This window comes from Bicyclus anynana, chromosome 25 (genome assembly GCF_947172395.1).
Source record: "Bicyclus anynana chromosome 25, ilBicAnyn1.1, whole genome shotgun sequence".
NCBI lineage: Eukaryota > Metazoa > Arthropoda > Insecta > Lepidoptera > Nymphalidae > Bicyclus > Bicyclus anynana.
Genome location: NC_069107.1, coordinates 4459724 through 4473495, shown reverse-complemented (window position 1 = coordinate 4473495; position 13772 = coordinate 4459724). Strand labels below are relative to the sequence as shown.

At 38.4% G+C, this 13772-nt stretch overlaps 1 protein-coding gene across 2 annotated transcripts in view; it reads right to left on the bottom strand.

Annotated features, from left to right (window-relative positions):
- Positions 1-13772, bottom strand: part of LOC112050393 (dual specificity tyrosine-phosphorylation-regulated kinase 2-like) — a 161508-nt gene that overhangs the window by 13335 nt on the left and 134401 nt on the right. The gene's annotated exons all lie outside the window — the stretch shown is intronic.

The window sequence follows — 13772 nt, the reverse complement described above, 5'->3', positions numbered from 1 at the left end:
CTACTATTATAAAGCTGAAGAGTTTGTTTGTTTGTTTGATTGAACGCGCTAATCTCAGGAACTACTGGTCCGATTTGAAAAAATCTTTCAGTGTTTTATAGCCCATTTATCGAGGAAGGCTATAGGCTATATATTATCCCCGAGTTCCTACAGGAACGGGAACCACGAGGGTGAAACCGCGCGCGTCAGCTAGTAATTATATATAGAATACGATGATAAAATATAAGAACTTGGAGATAGTCTAGCTTCCCAACAGTGAAGAAAATAATAAAATTGGTTAAGTAGTTTCTGAGCTTATTCAATGCAAACAAACAATCAAACCTTTCTTCTTTATAATATTAGTATAGATGTAAATGCCAATGGAAAAAAATATTATTTATTTTATACATGGCCAATATTTTCTTACTAACTAATATAAAAAGCCGCAGCTAAGGACACAGCAACAGTCCATAGACGGGAATCGAACATAGGACTCTGCTCCTTAAACTATTAAGGTGTAAAGAAACAACAACGACTATACTCTACTTGTACTAAAATTAATCTCGACTAGATTGAAAATATGAAATAATAATTCAAGTGAAAATGCTTATAAAGTGAAAGTTCATCTTTTGAACTCGAAGCAGTCTGAAGTCTAGACTACTAAATAGCCGAGTCAGGGAACGAACTATCACCATTCCCGTATCCCGTCTGGTGTACTGACTAAAGTTAAAGCATAGACATCAGCCTTACAGCCAAGTTTACATTATAACTAAGTATAATACTTTTTTAGCTCAAAACTTGTAGGCAAAACTTGAAATTATAAATAACATTTTTTCCTATTATAACAAAAATAAAAACAATGAACTGACAACTAAATAGAAGTGGACCAGGCCTCTCTTCCATTTGGCTGGTGGGAGGCTTCGGCCGTGGCTAGTTACCAACCTACCGGCAAAGACGTACCGTACCGCCAAGCTATTTAGCGTTCCGGTACGATGCCGTGTAGAAACCGAAAGTGGTGTGGATTTTCATCCTACTCCTAACAAGTTAGCCCGCTTCTATCTTAGACTGCATCATCACTTCAGGTGAGGTTGTAGTCAAGGGCTAACTTGTACCACACTGTTTTACTTTGGGTTTAGCGATAATTTTTGATACTGTACAGCGATTTATACAAGACTAATTTAACTTAAAGTAATTTCCAGGGCACGAGAATATAGTCTGCAAAGGCTTTCTCACTCCGCGCTTGTACCAAGGAATAAAGAAAAACTCAACTCAGGACATTTAGGCTTACCCACTGCACAAATGACACCATTTTAAGTTAAAACCGTGAATCCCCATACTAAACTTCGCAATAAATTCAACAGTTAAATAGTGAACTTGATTCTACTACATAGCATGCAAGGAACTCTGTATTTTTAATCGAAGTCATTAGTAAAACGTTTAAGGACATCTGCAATGCTCCGTCTGCGTTAATTTTTCTTTGTCTCTGTGGCGTGGAACGGCTGACTAATGTTTTGTAGCTTTCCAGGAATAATCAATACAAGGCACTTCCACTAATGACCCTCCTAAATACAAAATGCATTTCGGTTGCCGGTTGGAATGTTGCTTTTTGTTGATAGTCAAAATCTTACACATGTGGTAATATCAGCTATGGAGATGACAAAAAATAAAGAAATACATAATAATCTACTATATAAAATAAGTCGGGTTTTCCTTCCTGACGCTATAACTCCAGAACGCACGAACCGATTTCCACGGTTTTGCATTCGTTGGAAAGGTCTCGAGCTCCGTGAGGTTTGTAGCAAAAAATTCAGGAAAAGGTAGGGGTAGGGTAGGGTAGGGTAGGGGTAGGGTAGGGTAGGGTAGGGTAGGGGTAGAGTAGGGGTAGTTGAAAGTTTACATCGAGTTTCACGCGGACGAAGTCGCAGGCGTCCGCTAGTATTTAAATAATAATTTTAAAAAGACAGATTTTTTTTAATTAATAAGCATTATAAAAATCATTTGTATATTATTAGAAAATTTTCTTAATTCTCTGCGTGTGTGAAGTCTGCCAATCCGCATTGGTTCAGCGTGGTGGACTATTGGCCTAACCCGTCTCACTCTGAGAGGAGACTTGAGCTCAGCAGTGAGCCGAATATAGGTTGAAGATGATGACGATATCAAGCCATTTTAACAAACTCTACTACATACAGTATGTATACGAATTTGTATACTGCATTTAACTAACTTACGTTAGATAGTACGGCGTGTTACAAAATTTCAACACAAAGTGCTGGCGAATTTCGAGAATATTTCAGTGCATAACAAAATAATTAGCTAACAAGCTGTCCTCTGTGAATTACCTCACAACTTTTTCAGGTACCAATTTTGTATGCTAATCCTTTCAAATAGTATTTTTTAATCAACTTCACAGTACATAGATTAGAAATTAAAGGACAATATAGATATTTAAGAATGGGAATACGGGGTTAAAATATAGCCTATTATTTTTCAAATCGGTATAATAGTTTTGAGTCAATTTGTTATTTACAAAAACACAAATCTTTCATCTTTACAATAATAACTAGCAGACCCGGCAGACGTTTGAAAAATAGACATTGGCTGATTCGCAAAACATTTTTTCACGCACGCATAATTTTATAGAAATCATCCAGCCGTTTTGGAGGAGTTTGGTAACAAACACTGCGACAAGAGAATTTTATGTATTAGATTATCTTCTAAGATTTCATTTACACACCCGAAGTAACATACCAGCTCCTGAATTCTGTAAAGTCACAACGATGTCACAACGATGCGACATCGCTCATTTCAATGGCAACTTCCTCTTTCCGTATACGCACTGCAAAGATGTGGAATGCTCTCCCAGCTTCAGTTTTCCCCACCACCTACAATATGGGTATCTTCAAATCAAGAGTGAATAGGCATCTTCTAGGCAAGCGCGTTCCACCATAGGCTGCATCATCGTTTACCATCATTGTTGTTAGTGACATTTTAATTTTGACATCCCATAGAAATAAAGTTCAAATTTTAATAAAACTTATTATAGGCGAATATTACATCGACGAGTATAAAACAGCGGAATCACACCCCAGTACTACAGGCAAGTAAAACAACGTGTTGTGATGAAATAAATCGAGTGTTTAAACATTTAACTGTACACACATGTGTACGACAAACACAATACAGTGAGTAATTGTGCCTCAAGTGTGCACATCAACAGGTGTACACGTATATCCCAATTGAGAAGACGGATTACACAGACATTATCATGACAAAGGTTGCCGGGCCCACGCGAGGCCACTGACGGCCTTTGTGCGTCTCGTCAAGGGTGTTCAGGGGCATATATGAGTTCCTTATTGTGTACATACAATATACAGTAGAACCCGCTCAAGACGATCACGCTTAAAACGATTTCTCGCATAATACATCATTTTACGTCAGTCCCTACAACTAGAGACATGTTTTAATACATTTCCTAACGCTTAATACGATTCGTTATCCCGTTTAATAGAGGGGTTGGGGCAAAACTCCACCAAGCTGACCCAAAGCGGATTGGCAGACTTCACACACGCAGAGAATTAAGAAAATTATCTGGTATGCAGATTTCCTCACGATGTTTTTCCTTTACCGTTTGAAACACGTGATATTAATTGGTTAAAATGCAAACAACTAAAAATTTGGAGGTGCATGCCCCGGACCGGATTCGAACACACACCTTCCGGAATCGGAGACAGAGGTCATATCCTCGTTATCAGTCTACATTAACGGCCTGCTACAGGACCAAGCGAGGTATGAAGCTTATATTACCCTTCCACTTCCCAACTACAACTGATCGTGTGTTGGTCGCGATTTGCATGGTGTCATGCACCGCGATCAACGCATGATTGGACGTCAAGCCGTTAGCACTGAAGGCATGTGGGCTTATCGGATGATGGGTAGCTAGCATATGACTCACCACAATGCTCCGATATGATAAGTTTCAGCTCATTAATGACCATAATTTACAGTAAATACGGTAGCGCCGTGATAACCCTGTGAATATAACCCCTGCCTTCGATTCGGAAAGTGTAGGATTTAATCCAGGCATCTTCAACATTTCAGTTACGTTCATTTTATGTAGAATTTAAAATCACGAGTCTCCAACGAAGCAAAAACATCGTGACGAGACCTGCATACCTGGGAATTTTCCTAATACTACGTGTGTGAAGTCTGCCAATCAGCATTGGGCCAGCTTGGTGGACTATTAGCCTAACCCTTCTCATTCTGAGAGGAGACTCGTGCTCAACAGTCAAAGAAAAATGCAGTAAATAAAAGTACACTGCCATACATACAAAGTGCTCATAGGAGAAACAGAAGGCCCTTACGCTCGAATGCACCTCTCAGGCCAAGGGTACTATTCAGGGCGCACAGATGCAGAGCCATTGGTGAACCGATTGCTTTGAGCCTTTAAGCCGCACTTGTTGCATTGAAAGCGGATATCAAAGAATCGATCCTCTTTGAAATTCGCAGCAGCATACGAAACGATGGTCCATAAAGAATTTTTAAAAAACAAATTTTACATTGTAAATGGATTCGCTAAAAGAGGAAATAATTCTTGACCTGAATGTTCTCAACTGGCTTTTACCTGGTGCTACGCTTGCGTTAATGCAGGTTTCACCAAATATTTTATTTTGACGACATGAAGTTATTTTTCTAAGTTTGACTAGGGAAAATATATATTTTTTTAAATGCTTTGCTATAACCGCGCTTGACTTATTAACACGGTTGGAAAGTTACGGGCATGAAACACATATTTATACTATTTGCATGGATGTGTTCTTCTCTCTGACGAAGATTTTGATTTGATCTCTGAGAAGATTGGGAAAGCAGACCCCGTGTAACGGGAATATGCGAGAAGAAAGAGATATGAAAGAAGAAGCATGGATGTGTTCTTCTATCTAGAAAATCCTTTCTCGGACCGCAAAGCGATTTTTCGATATCATCAAACGCATAGAAAACCCACAATAAATATGACCTTACTACAAACCTAGGAAATAAAAACATACGAGTAAATATCTATGGCTTCATATAAATTTATACCTATATATATTAAAAGCTCGTAGCAATCGTACGTACTCGTAAAAATAAACTAAAATGGTTATATAAAAGCACCCCTGGTGTATAGTATCTATGGCATTGCTTCTCAACTTGGGAAATAAAGCCCACTTCTGGGATTGAGATTCTAATAAAGAATAAAATAGAAGGCGTTAATGGTAGGCGTCCACAGACCCGCATCGTACGTACCGCTCGCATCGCATCAAACAATCGGATTGTAGTATTCTTTTATAGAAAATCATACAAGTGTGACAATTGATCCGGATTAAAAAATCCGGTTAATGCGATGCGTCCGATACGTACGATGTAGGTTATATTAAAAGATGTAACGGCCATATTTATACACATTGATTAAGTTTTAAGCAAGATACTTCTTCAAATTAATGAGAATTTCAAACGTTAGTGATAAGTTACGCTTTAATCATGCAAACAATTACATACATACATTAATAAACATAAAAAAACATACATACAGCCGAACGTAGAACCTCCTCCTTTTTGGAAGTCGGTTAAAAATAACAAATGATTGACAGTGAAAAGTTCTAAAAAATAAATGAATTTTCACTTTGACTTCATCTTACATTGAATTGGATGTTGTGAAAATTTATAATCATTGTTTCAATAAATAAAAAACACTTGAAATTGACAATTTAAATTAAAAATTATAAAAATGGAATAACAATATTATAACGAAGTATTTTAGCAGGCGATGGGCTACATAAGTTTGAGAACCCATGATCAACTAGGGGAAGCGGTCAGATAATCCACTCTTTGTCCCAAAGCGTGCGGGTGTTTTAATATCACCCCACGATACACCGCGATATATTACTCAGCTGTTTATTGCCTCTCCCCTTCTCTCATTACTACGAGACGAGCTTTTACATTGTAGATATTTTCACTTGTTTATTATTATCCTATAAATTCATCTCTCGCGCCCTTATAACAATATTATGAATACAATGTAAATATAACTAGTGTGCCAGTGCCTAACCTAATTTTTACTATTATCCTATGTCACAAAAATATTTATCGTTTTTAGACTTTACAATTCTGCGGAAACTACAAATTCAGCGGGGTTCTCTGATATTGGTTAAATTAAATAATTATTGGTTAAAAAATTCGGATAACAGTGCTTTTATGGACTTATACAGGGTGCTCGGGAGTATTTCCCATAACGAAATTGATTTGATTTGATGAAGAGAAACGAACGAAATTTCTCAGTGCCTGAAGACAAAAGTCTTCGAACAGTGCGTGTTGCCAGTTATAACCTATGGATCCGAGACTTCGCTGTCGCTAACTATGGGCCTCATAAAAGGCTCAGAGTCACACAGCGGGCGATGGAACGAGCTATGTTAGGGATATCTTTGCGTGATCGAATCAGAAATGAGGAGACCCGGAGAAGAACCAAAGTCACCGACATAGCTCAAAGAGTTGCGAAGCTGAAGTGGCAATGGACGGGGCACATATTTCGAAGAGCCGATGGACGTTGGGGTCCCAAAGTGCTGGAATGGCGACCCCGCACTAGTAAGCGCAGTGTTGGTCGACCCCCCACCAGGTGGACTGACGACATCAAGCGACTCGCAGGGATTCGCTGTATGCAGGTGGCTCAGTATCGAGATGTTTGGTAGTCCCTACAAAAGGCCTATGTCCTGCAGTGGATGTCCATTGGCTGATATGATGATGACTCCCGATGACTGCATAAGGTACATCAATGCCAATTATCACCTATAACGTATAAACAATCACATTCCCAACCAGTGGGTGGCGGACGACATAGCGTCGCGTGCGATTTGCCTCCATAAATAATCCATGGTACGGCTTGCAATGAAACAAAGCACGCTGTTATGGCTGTGCGGAGTAGACAAAGAGGCAGACAGACAGACAAAGGCGGCCCTTGGATGTGTGCCAAGAGCATTTACAACGTGAACGCGTCATCAAACGGGGTACTTAGCAATCATTGTTGTGCGCAAGCCTTTAAGGATACCTTTGATGATGAATGAGACATCGTTTTGTTTTGTGCGTTGATAACAACAATATTCACAATTCAATATTAACTGAATCATTGGTCCTTTGGTTAGCTGGTTCAGCTACGGACTGTTCTCAGTTTCATTTATTGCAAAGAACCGCTAGATTTTTTTTATAATAGTTAGCCCTTGACTACAATCCCACCTGAATGGTAAGTGATGATGCAATCTAAGATTGAAACGGGCTAACTTGTTAGGAGTAGGATGAAATCCACAACCCTTTCGGTTTCTACACGACATCATACCGGAACGCTAAATCGCGTGGCGGTACGTTTTCGCCAGTAGGGCCAATTAAGAAAACCTTAATCGGCCCAGTCGGGTATCGAACCCAGGACCTCCGACTTGTAAATCCACTGCGCATACCACTGCGCCACGGAGGTCGTCAATCAGATATCGCGGTGATCTACACTGTTACTGTGATTGCTATCAACATAGATGCTAGTACTACTTCTACCTATAACTACACCATCTATATTGCAAACCATACAACCAGACTTCCAAAACAAAGTTTAGTTACGCCAGTCACCTTAGGGCACACTCCAGACGATAAAGCCAAAATATGGCCTTTGACACGTCAAGGAGCGACATGAATGTACTTAACTAGTGGTACAACGATAGTCTGGCAAATTCGTTGATGACACTCCCATAATATGCAAAATCGTGCGTGCGGGGAAGTGAGGTGCATCAGTCGTGGGTTTTTCGTTCATCGCTACACGCCCAGCCCGCGCGGATTATCGGTAGTGTTACGAACGAAGTTGCCAAGCTATAGTGGCACAACTACAGTAAGAGTTTGTTCGAACCAAAAAGTAACCCTCAAAATCAAAATCAGAATTAATTTATGTCAGCTCAGTTTACAAGCACTTTTAATACGTCAGTTAAATATTTGTAAAGATTTTACCACCGGTTCGGAAGGCAGGTTCTGCTTAGAAGAAACCGGCAAGAAACTTGCAGTAGCATGCCCATTTTGTTGTTCAATTTATGTTTTGATCTTTCATGTCTTATGTGCATTTTTCTTCATCTAATCTATACTAATATTATAATGCTAAAGAGTTTGTCTGATTGAACGCGCTAATCTCAGGAACTACTGGTCCGATCTGAAAAATTCTTTCAGCGTTAGATAGCCCATTTATCGAGGAAGGTATAGGCTATATATTATCAACGTATTCTTACGGGAACGGGAACCACGCGGGTGAAACCGCGCGGCGTCAGCTAGCTCTAAATAACAACGTTATTTTCGACTGTACTAAAACCATTTTTACGTTTCTGGATGGAGAGTTTAAACAAACTATTAAATACTGGTGATGGGAACGTATAGTCGCAAGGCAAAAGACATAAAAGCGCTCATACGGCTCTATCAAGTTTCGATCCGATCGTAAATATTTGTTGCAGACAGTTGAAAAACTAACAACAATACGAAATCGAGTTTTGACATACAGGAACCATAAATAATACAAACTAGGAACTCTTTTTAAAACGACTTTTCTAGAGAGTAGTCTAGAGTTTATTATGAAAGTAGAGACTGAAATTGCCTGGCAAATTCAAAAAAATATCTAATAATCTTTATTTAAAAAAGGTTTAAGTATGTGTGAAAAAATTACTACATATTGAAAAAAAAATTTCAAATTTCAAACTTGAGTTATTGAATGTTTACACTATATTTATATAGTTTGTATTAAATGTTTGCACTATAGTTTTGGCCTACCCATCTACCCTACCCTACCCTACCCCACCCCTACCCCGTTTTCTAATTATCTAATCGTTATTTATATGAATTTTATACAATAACAATAAAGCGTGACTACGTTACTTAGAAAACATTTGTATGGGAAAAAGAAAAGGGCTATTTTTATGATTTTTCCGGCAATTATTCGAATTTTTCTCGCCGTAAAAACCATCCTAGAAATTCAACGAACATTTTAAAAAAAGAATTGGCCAAATTGGTCCAAGTGTTGTTGAGTTGTGCGCTTACCAACGCATTTTGCGATTCATTTTTATAATATAGATATAGAAATGTCTACCATTATTGCTTACTTTTTCAAAAATTCTGTGCATGCCGCCAAATTACATTAATTCCACGGTTACAAGTACGCATTCAAATCTGAGAAGTCCTGACTTCAATAATCCCCACACATAAAGACATAGACATAGTCAGCCTTAACGTTTGGGACTATCGTAACCACTTTTAACATATTTGGCTGGTGGAACGCTTGGCCGTGACTAGTTACCACCCTACCGACAAAGATTATAGGCTTTGCGGTACGATGTCGTGTACAAACCGAAAGGAGTGTGGATTTCACCCTACTCCTAACAAGTTAGCCCGCTTCCATCTTAGATTGCATCATCACTTACCATCAGGTGAGGTATTGTAGTCAAAGGCTAACTTGTAGAGAATAAAAAAAAATGGGCTTGCCACTTATTTAGAAGTGAAGAGGAAAGTCTGTTCAAAGACATGGCCAAAATGACGACTATTAAGAAACTAGACAACAATTAACTTTTAAAACAGCTAAGCCTGTTTGAAATAAATGAATCTGTATTTCAAAGAGTTCTTTTTCTCTACCAGGTACTCCGAATAATCAATTCGTATTGCATTCGGAATTTTCGTATCGTTTTCAAGCAGAACTAGTTTGGATTGAGTTATGTTAGAAGTTTCGCTCGGTTGACTTAAAAAGGAAATTCCTCGAAAGAGTCATACTGCCGTGATAGCCCAGTGGATATGACCTCTGCCTCCGATTCCGCAGTGTGTGGGTTCGAATCCGGTCCGGGGCATGCACCTCCAACTTTTCATTTGTGTGCATTTTAAGAAATTAAATATCACGTCTCAAACGGTGAAGGCAAACATACCAGAGAATTTTCTTAATTCTCTGCGTGTGTGAAGTCTGCCAATCCGCATTGGGCCAGCGTGGTGGACTATTGGCCTAACCACTCTAATTCAGAGAGGAGGCTCGAGCTCAGCAGTGAGACGAAAATGGGTTGATAATGATGAGTCGTACTGGCCATACTGTCTGCCTTATCAACGGATATTGTTACTGACAGATAGAAGTAGGTACGAGCGGGTAAAGTTGTAATTAAGGAGGATGCGGTGCGCTCGTATGGAAAATGTCTTACCTAAATGCCATATCGCATTCCGGAATACTTGCTACACGGAAAATAATTCAGTAACTGACTATATCTGTTTTAATTTTCCATGAAGTGGTAGAACAAAAAATTCAAAATTCCATCTGGAAAGATTCAAGAGAAAGGCTGAGGAAGAGATGGTTGCGGTTTTAAAGAGAACATGTGTGGAGTAGATGATAAATTGAATAATGTTATAAGCGAATGGAAGATAATGACATTCATCCTCATCATTAACAGCCGACGGACGTCCACTGCTGGACATAGGCCTCTTGCATGGACTTCCAAACAACAAGGTTTCGAGCCACCAGCATCCAGCGGCTCCCTGCAACTCGTTTGATGTCCTCCGCCTCAAGTTAGGGGTCGTCCAACACTGCGCTTTCCTTTGCGAGGTCGCTATAAAACTACTAGACCGATTAAAAATTCTTTTACCAATAGAAGGCTACATTATCAGAGAGTAACATAGGCTATATTTTATCCCCGTATTCGCACGGAAATGAGAACTACGCGGGTGTAACCGCGTGGTTCTGCTAATAAGTAGTAAAGGTCGGGAAAACCCTTTTGACCCAGACAATAAAGTTCACACAAAGCCAAGAGATATAAATAGCTATTAAGACTACACATAAAAGTAACAACAAAATAAAAATGTGAGAAACATAGGGGTTATGTGATTTAGAACCGCACTTAAATGAGTACGAAACAATTTATGTTTAACGAGCCCCTTGTACGGCTCTATGGTGTAATAAGCCGGGTCCACATTTACTCTATTCGTTCATACGTATAGTGAAGCTGACTATTGCAAGTAGGTACTGTAGCGTTTACCTACGTAAGTTCTTTTCTAATCCCTCGAGAACATTTTTTTTTTATTTTGGATGAAAGGTACTGTAAGTACATACACTTTTCAAAAATATAAAGATGAAATTTTTAAATTATTATTAAAGAAGTTAAAGCTAAGCAAGGATACAAAACCTAAACTTATAAAAACATAAAGGTTTCCCTATAATAATAAAAAAAAGTTATTATAAGAAAACTATTTCTAAGCGGCCGAGGAAGCGCGTTTCTGCTATTGAATGTAAAGGACAAAGTTCGTGACTTTTTCATTCAACGGCTGAATGGATTGCAACAGTATTGGAGAGAGGTCTTTTATTTACAACGTTTTCCTTTATTCCCATGCATGCTAAAAAAGGGATTCGCGACGAATTTTTAAACCACCCAATATTGACTTAGGTCTTTCTATCAAATACCAATTTATATTCCCTTGTAACGCAATTCTGTCACGATGTTTTAACAACTCGACAATGTGAGTATCTAATTCGTATCGATGTCTCTCTTTCTAACACTATACGATAGATGAAAAGAGATACAAACGAATTCGAAATTCAAATTGTCGAGTTATAAAACCATCGCAACAGAATAGGCCTAACCAAATATTATCTTTAATCCTTGTATCACATTTGCCTCTCCCACCATGGTTTCCCTGATGAGAAAAAGCTATGCACTTGATTCGATGCGTCCGATACGTACCGTACGTATACTTATGCGAATATATGGATGCCAATTATTAAGAGGAAGATTTTTACATAAAGTTTAAGTAACATGGTTTTATAATCAAAGAAAATCACGGACGCAATTAGCCACTTTTGTCCGCACCAGTTTCGAAATAAAAAAATGCACGTACGTCCGTTTATAAAATATTCCTGCAAAAGTCACAAGTGAAGTTCTTCTCGAATCATTGTCCACTTCGAACAACCTACGAGTAAGCCTACTTTTCATCACTAAAAAGAGAAATGCAATAAGAAGGTTTGTAAGTAAATATTTTAACATTCTTTTCCAAGCGAATAAAGTCACGAGCGTCCGTTAATAAAAAAAATCTGTTAAGTTTTACTCGTACGATTGTCCTATTGGAACGGCCTAAGCCTATAGAAACACAATCTATTTCGGTAAGTGAACCTTCACCACTGTATGAGTAATCAACACCGAATGCACATAATTATCAGAAAAAGCTATGCACAGTTGCACACCCCATGGATGTAGACCCGGCTTAAGTAATTGTGGGACGGAAGCGGGCCGCGCCATTGAAATGTGTCAGAAGCATAGATACCGAATATCATGGCCCTTTCCCACGGGATGACGTGTAATGCTAAATCGCTGCTTTGTTCACTTCACATGAACCTAACAGATATTACAACAATAAAAACTGACATTGCTAAGATACCATTAATTAATGTTTCTAATGTAGAATAATAATAGGAACTATAGGCATAGTGTGAATTCTTAGTAAATTATTATATATATTACTTTGTAGAAAAAATTCAAGAGACTAGCTGGCCTATTATACTATCAACTGGTCTTTATTGTCTTTATTGTCTGGTCTTTATTATCAACCTAATAAAATAAACATCAAATCATCTGCGAAATGTCATCTACATACTGTTTGATATCCACGAAGCGTTGTCAGTAAACATCGGATGACATTTATTACATAGAATCTCAATTTCGTAATGTCAACTAACATACGTCAATGTTAGTGAATTAGCCTGCTAGACAGGTATTTTTACGGTAGGTACCTATTAGTAAGTAAAATGGCTAAAATTTTAAGTAATTTTATGAAGGTTATAAAAACAATGAACTATCTATACTACGACTAATAAGAGGTAAAGTTTATGAGTTTGCAGAGTGTAATCTCCGGATCTAGTAAACCGATTTCAAAAATTCTTTCACCACTAGAAAGCCACGTTATTTGTGAATGACATAGGCTTATTTCATCCCCGTATTCTCACGGGAACGGGAACTACGCGGGTGAAACCGTGGAGCGTCTACTAGTGCATAATAAAACACAGACATCCTAAAAACAAATCTTTACGCAACAATATCCTCGTAAATACACTAACTAGCGCCCATAACTCAATTCCATTTCCAGAAGGAGTCACATAACTCAAAGTTGAATGGCTGCAAATCCAAATTTGCGTCATAAAAGGACAGTAAAGACAAAAGCGTCACACAGTCCCATACACTCGACGATATTGCCCGGAGGCTGCCAAGTGCCAGTGCGGATCGCTGGCTGCCAAGCAATTACGCTAAGGAGCGAGCAAAAACGATGCCTAGGCCACCCTGGGCTCCATTTCTTGACATTCCCCTCGCATAACTTAAAAGTTTGACAATAAACATAAGAGCTTTTAAAACGGAATCTCATACATAAAATTCAAACAACAAAATTATTCATTACTAGCTGACGCTGCGCGGTTTCACCCGCGTGGTTCCCGTTTTCCGTAGGAATACAGGGATAAATATATAGCCTATAGCCTACCTCGATAAATGGGCTATCGAACACTGAAAGAATTTTTCAAATTGGACCAGTAGTTCCAAATATTGGCGCGTTCAATCAAACAAACAAACTCTTCAGCTTTATAATATTAATATAGACAATAACACTTTTATTGTAATGAATAATTTCGTTGTTTGAATTTCATGTATCAGATTCCCTTTAGAATTACGTACTTGAAAGATGAATTATAGCTTTCTTCGCTGCAATGAAGAAACAAAACATTGCGAATGTTAGAAGTGGCA